The following is a 13126-nucleotide window of genomic DNA, read 5'->3' as shown; positions in this document are numbered from 1 at the left end:
AAGTTATTTCCCAGAGATGTGGTAGACAACCCATCTCAGGAAAAATTCAAGGTGAGATGGATCGGGGCTCTGAATAACCTGATGTAGTGGAAGGTGTCCCTGCTCATTGCAGGAGAGTTGGAATTGGATGAACTTTGAAGGTCCCTTCCAACCCAAACTATTCTATGATTCTATAAACAGGCTGTCCTAAAAATGGGAGGAAATCAGGATATGCCATAGGGTTCATAGAGAAGGATGCTAAACTGGTTAGAGCAGCTCAGTTCCTGTATTCTACTGCAAGTACCTGAACAGGAGATGATGGAAAGGTAGATACATGATCAAATCTGTAACTGAATCAGTGTAACACATTCAGATGGATAATGCTTACCAGAAGAAGGAGAATACCAAAGCAACCTTTAGGGTTCCAGTGGGAGACTTTAATGAATTCAGAGTTTTGCATGGTATAATCATCTGTGATTCTCATCCAAAGTAAATAAGTGTTAAAGATGGCATTTCCTAAGAAAATATCCCTCCAAAATGAAGCAAATAAAATATGGGAAGAGGTAGCTATCTGTAGAGAAAAATGTTAGCAGATACAAGTATGAGTAAGTTGGATTTGAGAGTCATAGAGGTTGCACAATGGGAAAAACATAACTCAGGTTTCAAACTACAAAAATAAAAATAAATTCAAAGATACAGAAGGAAAAAAAAAAGAAAAGCAGCAATGTAACATTATATTCTATATCTATAACTCTATATAATTAATAGAGAGCATAGAAGATAGCAAGAAATTGGTTTGTAAGAGTACTGACGTATCCACCAAGACTGAGAAAAGTTGTTGTTCTGATATGCAATGGAGAAGGAAAGCAATCAAGAGACAGCTTCAGGAAAGCTCTTTAACTCTTTTGCATGCCTTTGCTGAAAAAGAAAACCAATCACATGGCTGCCATTTCATAGGTGTCAGTAAGGGACAATGCCACATTTTTTAAGCAGGGAAATAAAGGCTCGGAAGCATTTAAGGCATAAAGAAGTTAAAACCTTTCATATCTATTGGGTCTCAGGAATTTTATTCTAGTTCATACAATGACCATCCTTGAGAATTCCTAAGGGTTCAGGAGGGATCAGAGATCAGGACAGGAAGAAGTAATCATGATACTAACTGAAAAGAGGGTTACAGCACCACATTAGACTGTCATATACCCTGGACTCCATGTGGCATTTCATACCATGCTCTGGAGCTTTCTTGCAGGAAAACGTGACTATGCAAAACCAGTTCCAAATAGTTACAAAGCTGTTTAGAAAAATGTATTTTATTGTAGGCAGAAGTAATCTGTTGTGCAAATAGAGAAAAAAGAAACCACTCTAGCTACATGAAGTCACCATGGTAGTCACCATGAAAAACGTGGTGAGGGTTTTGTAGAACCAAAGCAAACGCAGAGGAACTTCAGTCATCACACTGCCTCAGAAAAAAAGGTAATCACCCTTTGGGGCTTATAGATCCTTCTACAGCATGGCACACCTTTAGCTCATTTTGTCCAGTCCTGTCAAAACATCCTGGGAAAGCTGTGTGCAGTTTTCCAGCACTGAATTTCAATAACAAATCCCGGAACAAATCTTAAGAGCAAGGACACCAATCAGAGATCTAGCAAAGCCTACCTAGAAGGAAAGATTGAAATATTTGGGGTTTTTTATCTAAATAAAAATGAGGAGGGATGCAAAATAATGCAGGGAAAATGATCACAAAGAGGACTATTCTGTTCTTCAAACCTTTAATGGTTAGGACAAAAGTCACAGACAAACTGAAGTTACAGTGCTTCAGACAGACAATAAAAGAGAATTCCTAGCCATATGGAGAAGGGCAGTGATTCCACCATACATCCCGCTATCATCACACCCACCCCTCACTGCAGAGGATGCACAGTCCCCACATTGGATGTCTTTTAATTGCTTAGTCAATCATCTATCAGGATTTCCATAATTAGAGTTGAACTTGACATATGGCAGGATGATGGATTAAGTAAACAATCTCTTGCCCTCTTGTGTTTTTTGTCAAAGAAAACAGGGCTTTCATCCTCCTCCTCCTTCATGATATGGTAGTCAGAATAATTATCTGACACCTAAGCTGATCTGCTGGTGCAGATCACCCCCAGATGTGTGTCCCACATTGATATTCTTTCTCTGGAGCCAAACCACAATATTTGACTGCCCTGTTCTCAGCAGATGTGATGCTGATGCAGAGCCCTGTCCCTGGCATGTGGGAGGGAAATGGGAACAGAGGTCTGTTTCAGTCACAAGAGGCAGCAAGTGTTGCTGCACCCCAAATATGACAAAGGCTTTCACTGAATTCAGTTCAAATAGGTGAAGGTGGAGATTTCAATTTCCAATCCTAGTTTTGCCTGCTAGGATTCCTTTCCTTTTCTTTCCAAAGCTCAGTATGAGCAGAAGGCTGCAAGGAAAAGGGTTTGTGTGAAACAAAAGAGACAAAGGACAAGACAGCAATAGCTCTGAACACCACCTAATCCTGCTCAAACAAATCTGTTATTTTGGATATTTAAAGAAAGAAGCCTGTCTACTTGACAAACCAGAGTGTGTCCAAAGAAACGATTACAACCTGTCGCATCAGGTCATACTGAAAAGAGTTTCTATACAGCCCATGGTTCTATAAATTACATTTACAGTCACTTCACTTCCCAGCCTGAAGCAGTGCAGACTAGGGCAAAATGAACAGTGACAAAATTGTTCAGGTTTTACACAGTGGGATTGTAAAGAATAATATGGAGATGGGAATGAACTTGATCGAATCGCAATGAAAGATTAATTGTGTGACGTGTATATAATTGGTTAATGGGACTGGGTCAGCACCTGGTGTCTGATGGTTTGAAAGGAGGATAAGAATGCAGCTTCAGCTATTTGAAAAAGGTTTTGCAGGCCAAAATGTTCCCAGCTCTGTAACTTGCAGAATCTGGGAAATTAAATAAATCTAAATGTAAATTACAGAGTTGTCTGAGGCAGAAAAATCTGCTTTGAGACTGATATTCACATTGTCCAGGTCTGAGGCAGAAAGAGGCCAGAATGGGAATCCAGAAGGGGAAAACCATGGGCTGAGCAAATGAACCTGAATGAGACGTGATGCATTAACCTGGAAGTAATTATAAGGAAAGGGCAGGGGGTAGCCTTGTTAGCGACTCCTCAGTGTGTAACAGAGAGCCATTATGGTAATATGAGACTGTAAAAAATGAGGCCTTGTCTGCTCTGCAAGGACATTAAAGAATGAGTGACACTTCTCTCATGAAAAGAAGGATTGCCCCATTGTCCTTCACCAACATTTTCTCTGTCTTGTCAACAGCCTACCTGGCTATTGCCCTTCCCTGCATTTTGGCTACATCTCAGCTGTGCTATAGCTGTGTGTTTTGGAAAGGTAATAAACTCACAGAAGCTCTAAGACAATTATAATGTAACGATTATTTCAGTCGGTATTTAAATAGGCAACTTTTCAAGATTATTCATGAAAGGTTTTTTTCCCCCTCTCTACTACAATATAAGTTCACATTGCACTTGTAGGAAAGAAAAAAAATTTCCAGGTGATCCAAACTAATTTTTTTTAAGCATTAAAGACCGCACTCATTGTGATGTTCATAGAAAATGTCAGTGCTGAAGATTCCATTTCAACTTCTCATAGTGATGGGATTTTAGATCTGGACTTCCATGTTTGCCTACAGAAATAAGTAACAGTCTAGTTCTAGAACTACTTTATTTGATCATACCACTATTAAGGAAGAAGAAAGGGATAAAATAAGAAAAAGTCATTTTACCAGGAATAAAGGACATGAAAGGAAACTAGAAAAAGATTTAGAAATAAAACTGAAGTGTGAAAAAGACAACAGAATACCCAGGCTGATTATTCAAATCAGAGGGCAGCAATAGTTAATGGTACAATGTTGTATGAAAAATCTCTTGCACCAGTCTTCATAAAAACTGTTATGTGTGATCAGCTGCCTAGAGCAATGGTTTTAGAAGGAGACAGAAACATAAGCTAGGAGAGGAATAGAATAAAGAAATAACACTCAAATAATTTAGATGAATTCTTGTCAGTATTCCTCAAAGAAATGCCTACTAAGGTATGCAAGAATTGAGAAAAAACAGACTCTGTAATCCTGGTGGTCTTCAAGAACTTGATTCAAGTGATTCAAGGCAGGTTGAAGTGATCAAAAGGAAGGTAAATATATCCCCTGTCTGATTAAACAAAAAGAGCCTGGGCAACCAAGAATAATTAGTTAAAGTTTCATCCATGATGACACAGAGGAACAAAGGACTCCACAGCAACTGGCAAGCTCTGGAATAGCATTCCTGACCCTTTTTATCTCAGACATGTTCACAGAGCAGAGCAGGTAGGTCTGAGGTGAGACCTGGCAGGCTGGATGCTGGGAAGAGGACAACAAAACATGTAGCTCCTTAAGGACCAGATGCCAATCATGGACCAACTCCATCCCACTTAAAAAGGTGTCCTGGACCATGAGCAGTTTGACAGACACTGGCCTAAAGGTTGAGGCTGGGATGGACAACCAAGAGAGAGCTGTGAAGGATAAACTTCAGGATGTGACAGGATGTGACAGACTAATGTCATTCTCTGACAGGATGTGATGGATCAGAAGGGGTATGTCTTTTGAGATACTCTGACTTTACTAGAGTTTATGATGTTAATCTATGTTACTTTTTTATAACTAAAACCCGTGTAATTTTATCTTAGTGAAATTACCATGTGGTGCCTTCACATCTGCTCAAAAAAGGTCTCATAGGTGAGCTGCTCTGAGTAATACACTGATAAAATCAGGAGAACACTTTTCAGGAGAACCAGATCCTGAGAGATTGACCATGGATCCACTTCTATGTTAAGTTTACTTTGAATTGGTTGCATTGCAGGAGTGGTTACATTTGGAAAATGTACAGATGGTACCTGACCATGAGGCCTTGCAAGCATTTGGAATAATAGGATTAAAGTCTTAAATTGTTCTGTAAATTGGGGACATAGTATGAAATAAGCATGATGCTATTTATTAAAAAACAAAGAGTAATACTTAAAAGGATTAATAGAACAATAAAAATGTGGAAAGCTTGATTAGTACAGTAGTGTACTCTTAAGAAATCCTATTTTGAGACAACAAATTACCATTGTAATTTGCCCCTTTTTGGCATTTTGGGATGTATTTATTGATATATTCACTCAGATACCTACTTATTGTGTATATATATCCTTTATGATTTTCTTATGCCTACACTCATGCACATACATGAAGGGACTAAAGCCAGTCATTGTCCAAACTCACTGAAAGAAAAGACAGGGTCAGATTCACTCAGATCACAACTCTGCAAAAGTGGATTTGAATATCACCAAATTAGTAGGTATGACAAAAATGCTGTGGTCTCACTGTGCCCCCACACCAGAGTAGCTGAGGAGCAGCCTGACCTTAGAGAGAATCCATGAGAGATCATCTGTTCCTGTGGTGTACCTTTTAAATAATAAAAAAATGAGAGTATGGTGCAGGGCACTGACACAACTGGACGTTTGCACAACCAACACTTTTGCAATGCACCGTGCATGGAGTGCTGTAAATCTAAGAGATTTTTAATGTCTTTTCTGTGGAGAGAAGCTGCTAATCCTGAAGCCTAGAGGTCTTCTGCTAAAAAGAGGAGAAACAGCAGGCAGTCTGCATCTCAGGCCAGCAGTGAAACAAGGGATGTATTCCATTGTTAAGATGAATTTTACTTCACTTATAATCTTGTTTCTTTCAGCCTGTGTATCTATCCCTTTGATATATGACAACTGGATAATTACACTTGTAATTTGTTTCATTACAATGACAGCCTAGTTTCACAGGATGAGCCAAATGTCATGGGATGAACCAGGGTGGAGATGATAAACAGGGAAGCACTGCTTCTGTGGAAATGATCATCCTAAGGCAGAGTGTAGCCATCTGAGCCCTCAAGAGGTTCAGTGGCTGGTGAATACACTTTACAGGGAGCCAGCACAGGATGATTGTACTGCAAGTTGTCATTCTTGCAGATGAAAAGTATCAGAAAATGTATAATTAACTGCTCCCCCTTCTCCCCCAGGCATGACACCCATCATCAATGATTTTCAAGGAAAAGGTTAGACAAACACCAGTGCAAGGTACTCTAGGGAGGGCCGGCTCTTCCTCAAAGCAGGAGGATGAACACACTTCCTAACTTAAATTTATCTCACTAATTTACCATGTTACAGTGCACAGGACAGACAAAAACACCTCCAGGGTGTTTGTACCAGCCCGATCCTTCCAACAGTCCCCCAGCTTCCTCTGCAGTCTGGCCTGGCCAATTTATTACATTTTGTAGCCTGAGAGGGTCCTTGTTAAATGAAGGAACTCACAGTCAATTAACAATAATGTGTTTTTATTCCTAGTGCCATCCACTCAACACTAGGGAAGTGATATCCTGTTTCCCAAAGAGTCTAAATTGGTCTTTAGGTCATTTTTACTCTGAGGGCAAAAATAATTGGCCTTGTGGTTAGATCTCCTCCTGGATGTACACTCTACATTTTACACCCAGTGAGATCCACAACTCTGCTTGAACAAGTGATTGATCTGGCACTGACTGTTCTCACACTGCGAGTGCAAACAGGATGCCAGTTCAATTCTCATTCTGGCAACCAATCTCTGCCTTGTAATATGCTTTTATTTTGCCTTTGTTGTTACACAGTGGAAAGAATGCACCACCAGGTTTTCTAACATATATGTGAAGAGTGGAGTTTTCAGTCCAGCTCTGCACTGTTACAGTGCATCTTCACAGGTCATATCAGCTCACATCTGCTGTGGAGGTCATTCACTGGAGGTCATTCACTCCATTGGCTCATGGTAATGCCTCACTTCCATCCTTTCTGAGCAATGCAACATGTACACTTCATTTTCCTCAGAGCCATCTGATTTATCCTTCTTCCAACCTCACTCCAAAACCTGTTTGACAGGGGATTTTTGCTTTTTTTTTCCCTTTTTTACCCCTCCCCCGCCCCCAAAGTGTCCAATTTTTAGTCTTTTTGACCATTAATTTTATTTTCAAAATCTCCAGTTGATTATCTCCTCAGAGGCATGAATTCTTGTCAGACAGTCTTCCCATTTTGTCTGTTTGCCTCAGTTTGACATGCTGTTAACAGATACTGTAAAACTTAAGTCTTCCAGTCCTGTCTTCATTCTAGTGCTGCTACCAAAGCAGAACTGCTCAGATCACATTCCCTTCCAGCAGCTACTGTGCAAGAATGCGTTTATTTCTGGATAGCCTAGATGAGTCTATTTTACAGTATTTCCTTTATGCCAGCGATTTTCATACAGCTTTTCCCTGCCGACCACCATGTCGCTGGTGAGGTCTGCTCAGCACAGCACAATGCACCTCCAGGTGAAGCTGATGTGCTTGCAGCAAGAACTTACATGCTGATCCTGCATATCATTTTACAGAAGAAAAGATCTCACTGAAACTCTCTGAATGCTGCAGCCAGCATAATATAGAAACTATCACAATCTAGGCTATTGCCATTTCTGTATTTTCCAAGTCTTGCTGGAGGTTCCTCTGCCGCCAGTGGTAGTCAAGTGACATCTCTCTTTCTCCTTAGTCTTAGAATCATAGGATAATTCAGGTTGGAAAAGGCCTCTAAGGTCATTGGGTCCAATTGTTACCCTTACACTTCTGAAGTCCTCGCAGCACCCTCCTGCCCAGCAGCTCTGCTGGCTGCTGTGGTGCGTCAGCCACAGAAAGTAAAGGACAGGGTCACAAATAGAGAGAGACAGAGCCCTGCGACCCACTTCAGCCCACAGCAAATACAGGAAAAGACAGCGGTATGGGAGAGGGAAGAGGATATGTTGGTGAGAAACTGGCTGTCAGTCCAGTGCAGACTGAGTGCTCCTCCCTCCTTTGGTCAGGATTCAGGGTCAGGAGCTTTATCTGCAGGAAAGGGAGGACAGCACAGTGGCAGGAGTACAAAGGTTCTGCACAAAGGTCTCACTTCAAGAGGATGGGGAGGTTCTCAGACTCAACAGAAGGAAATGTAATTCCCACAAAGATTTAGTCACTAGAGGGGTGTTCTCAGCATGTCTCATAGCTGGCATTCTGTGCAGCCAGGGTAGCAAAAGGCACCAGATCTGCTCATGGGCATAAAGAGGCAGTCCAGAGTTAACTCAGGGCACTACACAGAAAGAGAGATTTTGGGGTCTGCTCCTCATTTCAGGGTATGACATAAGTGTAATATGTAAACACCTGAGCTGACTTTTGTCACTTTGGCTAGATGTCCTAGGCACAATGCTAAAGAATGCCTTCCTATTATTTTTTTTCTTTTCTTCCTATTCTTTTTTCTTTCCTAATTTTTTTTTCTTACTATTTTTTCTTTTTTTTTTTTTTTTGTTTTGGTTTGGTTTTTTTTGTTTTGTTTTGTTTTTGTGTTGTTGTTGCTGTTGCTGTTGTTTTTGGATTCTGTTTCCTCTGTTGGGTGGTGGGTTTTTTGCCAGCTATGCAGAGAGCTCTCTTGCATGCCTGGCTATACATTTAACAAGAGAGCTTTTAAGTCTTGTACACCAAATGCTCCAACAGACTAAGAGCATTCTCATAGTTTATCAGAGACTGGTGTTCAACCAATTTAGGCTGAATAAAGGATAGAATGAGGTTTAGCTATTTCTTGTGTACGTTCATTGATCTCCAAAAGCATAAATTGTGCACCATCTCCTCAGGTGAAGTTAGCCATAATAACAGACATGCCTAGATTTTGGAGTTGTTTTTGTTTTTCAGGTGGCTTGATTGAGGTGTTTATCCACTTTTCCCTGAACTCAGGATGATAAATGACAGCTGTATACTTATGTTCCCAGAAAAGTTAATTCTGAGAATTTACATCACATAGGGTGATATTTTATTACTCTGCTCTCTACAGGGCTACACAGTCCTGAAACACTTATGGTAATTTTTCATTGCTTGAGCCCCAACTTGAGTAGAGGGTAGGTTCACAGTTGCTGTGTATGAAGGCAAGTTTGAGTCATGTCCTAAACAATCCAAAAGCTTTAAAGAAATATAAGTACACAAAACCACAATTTTATTTGTACAGAAGTTTTAAAATAAAGTTTTATTTTGTGTATTATTTATATGAATACAGCAACACAGTACTACAGCTATGCTGACACTTTTGTAAGTCAGATTAGCTCCAACACAATGTGAATCCCTCCTTCACCTTCTTCCCTCACACAGTTTATCTGGCTAGTGAACTACATCTGGCTTGTGGTGGAACATCTGGCCTCCATGACCTTTGCTGGTTATTTCATGATTCCTAATCCTGAGCTTAAGTACTTCTTTTTCATTTGTGTGTGTGTGGGTGCTGAACAATCCTTAATGCAGCAGCACTTTACTCCTTCAAGTGTCGCCCACCTCCAAGCCATGTTCCACCTACCTTAAAACAGCTACTTACATGCATGCTGCAAGGCATCTCATGAAAGATTTTCTATCAATCTACATTTAACAACATTTCAAGCCACAGAAGATCCATTCATATCTATTCCCTGGAGCACCTGTGGCGTTTGGAAGCAGGCAGGAGTCTTGCAAGTAAAACCAAACCTACCAATTTAAGCAGATCAGCAAAGCCTTGGGCAAACACAGCCTGGGACCGGGTCTCTGTAAACAACTGCAGTGTTTTCATTATCATGAATTCTTAAATTAGATGTAAGATACCTGATTTTCCATAGTAAAAAATGCCCAGCAGCTTGCAGGACTCCTAGTGTAATTCCAGCCTTGCTTTCCAAAAATCTCCATTTGGTAGTTTTCACAGGTACAGTTTGATGTACAACAGGTTTTTTTCTCCTGTTTAAGCTCTTGTCCACTGTTACAAAGCCAAACTTGGGAGATTTTTTGAAAGCAGATTCTGTCAAAACCATTGCAGTTTGGAAAGTTCAGATAAGAATTGGCAAAGTTCCACTTTACATTTCAGAAATGCCAATCTTTCAAACAGTCCCACAGACAGAACTGAACTCCATAACTATTTCTTAAAAGAAAATGTGGATCAAGTGCAAAATGAAGGTCTAAATACTGCAAAATCAACGATTTATTTCAATACTGCATCAACCACAGTTCACACAAGTACAAATATTTTACCCTGTGTGAGTCTCATTAGATATTCAAATTGAGAATTACTATTTGAGTTAAAATGAGTCAAGGTAATATTTCAACAAGGTTTCAACAAGTTTGTCACTTATGATGAATGAATACCCACCTTCCTTGTAAACAGGAAATGTGAGCTTAATGAAGTACCTTGCTACCACTATGAAGTAGAGGATTCTTGCTACCATCATCTGCAGTGGTGTGTTCAAGTATGTATTCTTAAAATTTCTCAAAGGGTGTGGGATGCTATGATCAAACTGCTGGCACAGAAAGCACTGGAGAGAACAAGCACATGGGAGGTAATTGCTGACAATTGTGGAAAGAAAATGAGGGAAGCAATGACTGCTAGCTGTGCTGGGGAAGCAAAATAGCTGTCTGGACTGACGGCAAATCTGAGATTTTATCCTCCAAGAGGACCAGCACACAATGCCATGCTCTGTACAGGGAAGCACACAGACTGCAGATCCAAATTTGGCAGTAAAGGCTAGGCTACAAATGATCTAATTTATCTCAATTCGTATCAGCTTAGCAAATTTGGAAGAGTTTATATGAAAATAGGTAACAAGGGAGTCACAAAAGCACGGATTTAAAAGTCTTTAAGCAATAATGACTTTTCATAATGCCTGATCTTTTTAATTGACGTCCCTCTGGTAAACAACAAGGAAATAACAAAGAATAGAATGGAATTTTTGTTTAGGAAAGGTAAGAAATACCAAAAAGCAGGCAAACAGATTTTGTAATGCTTTAACAAAGGAAAATAGCCTACAATTTCACTGTCAGGGTGAAATACAAAGAATACCTCTGTGCATGTTTACACAGAAAACAGTAATCAGTCAATCATCGACACAACTGATTATATACTTTGATTTACAAGCATGAAGCATAAATCTAAAATGCCATAAAATTACTCTGCTGACATCATTTGCAAAAACAAAGCCCTTATGACAACAAGAATGATTAATGCAGGAAAAAAAATCTCAAAAAGAAAATCTCAAAAAGAAAATAGTATTTTTAGTGCAAAAGCATTAAAATCACAAGGGAAGCAAGAAATAAGGAATGTAAGTAATGAATAGTGGAGAGGAAAATAATTGCTATCTTCTTCATTCTTTTCTCTGTACGACTGAAAGGACATCCAGGCACACTGAAAGACAAAACTCTGAATTTGAATAAAGAACAGTTTGATTGAGTAGGGAAATCAGAAAAGTGTGACCATCCTGTTAAACGGACTGTCACAGGGCACTCTTGAGATTAATAAACCAGCAAAATTAAAGGAAGTCTACACATAATCCTATTAATAAAATTGTCCAGCTATAACATCAAGCAGCAATGCCAAACAAAAATAAAGGGGCAGAATTTAGAGTTCCAGGGCTGATCTGTAAGGAGAAAACATATTAGGAACCATATGATATCCTATGATGATATCCTACCATCATTTGGTATCCTACAAGCATTTGGTAGTAGCTGCTATGTGGTGCAGACTATTCTTTAAATATACACACAGCCCAAAATCAATGAATGTTAAGTGTCAATACCCTCAAGTATGATGATTCTTAAATTTGTATGCTGTGTCTACATTCCATTGCAGTTTACAAGATATTGTTCCTGATAGTTGCATACAATGTAATGTTTCTTAAAGACCTATAAAAAAAAGGGAAGGCTTGTTTGTTTGTGTGTTTGGTGTGTGTGTGTTTTGGTTGTTTTTGATTTTGTTCTTTTAGTTAGAAAGAAATCAAGGAAGGCCCTTGTGGCAAGAAAAGCATTGGCAGGAGACAGAGGGAGATGATCCTTCCTGCCTGTCCAGTCCCAGTGAGACATCTCTGGAATGCTGGGTCCAGTTCTGGGCTCCCCAGTGCAATACTGACACAGATGTGCTGGAATGAGTCCAGTGAAGTGCCATGGACGTGGTAATGCACTAAACTGACCTGAGGATGGTTTCCTTGGATAAGACCAATGGCAAAACTTTAGCAAAAAAAATGCCACAAAAATTGTTGATATAGAATGTTGAAATGTGAATAAGTCTTTCTATAAACTAGAGTTGGTTAGGATACACAACTGCCCTAAGAAAACTTAACACATACCATTAGTAACAAATGTTTGTCTGGGATACTGAAAATATTATTATCTCAACAGTCTATATGAATAATTTGTGAGAGGTTAGTTTTTCTTATGGTGTCCATTCATTTTAGACTTTCCAATATATGCTGTAATTTTAAGGAATCTCCCCCATTTCATTACTTCTAATTGAGACAAAAACACTGCATGGACTTTAATTAATCTGGAAAAACAGAGTTTAGAAATTACAAATTGCACACAGACAGCTGCCTGATCAAACCATGTGTTTGAGTTATTCCCAAATCAAAGCATCCCAGGGACCTCATTCATTAATTTTTTTTCTCTCATTCCACCAATGTTTCTACTGCAGCCTCACTATTTCCACAGTATAAACCTCTGAGAGGAACCTGATGATATTTCAAAATTAGAATCTTGTCCAGAACACAGAAAAAAAAAAGGCTATGCTATTATTTATGTACTCAAAATTTATTGAATCTGTAGCAAAACTGGGCTGAATAAAAAAACCCACAGACCCACAGGACTAACTAACTCAAGCCTAAAAAGAAGAACAGAGGGTTGTTTAGGGTCTTATTTCTCTGTGGTTTAGGTTTTTTTTTTTTGGCACATATGATAAAATGCAGTGTGTGGCCTTGGACTGCCACTCACTGCTTTTTATTATCTTCAGATTTATTGCTTGTTTTGCACTTAGACACTTCTCTCATTTTTCTGTCTGAGTATGTTTGTAACATGGCTAAAGTTGTATGAAGAAATTCTCATTTTGTCCTTATTTTTCTGAACACCTTCCCTCTAAATAGCAACTCATATCCTGCCTTTCACCATTCATTACTGTTACACCGTAGATAACTGGCCTATGTGAACTGACTTACTGATCTCAGCCCCAGCCTAGCAAGGTGCAGAAATGCTGTCACAACTGCTGCTG

This window comes from Molothrus aeneus, chromosome 2, assembly GCF_037042795.1.
Source record: "Molothrus aeneus isolate 106 chromosome 2, BPBGC_Maene_1.0, whole genome shotgun sequence".
NCBI lineage: Eukaryota > Metazoa > Chordata > Aves > Passeriformes > Icteridae > Molothrus > Molothrus aeneus.
The sequence above is the reverse complement of the archived record's forward strand: the minus strand, read 5'-3'. Positions refer to the sequence as shown.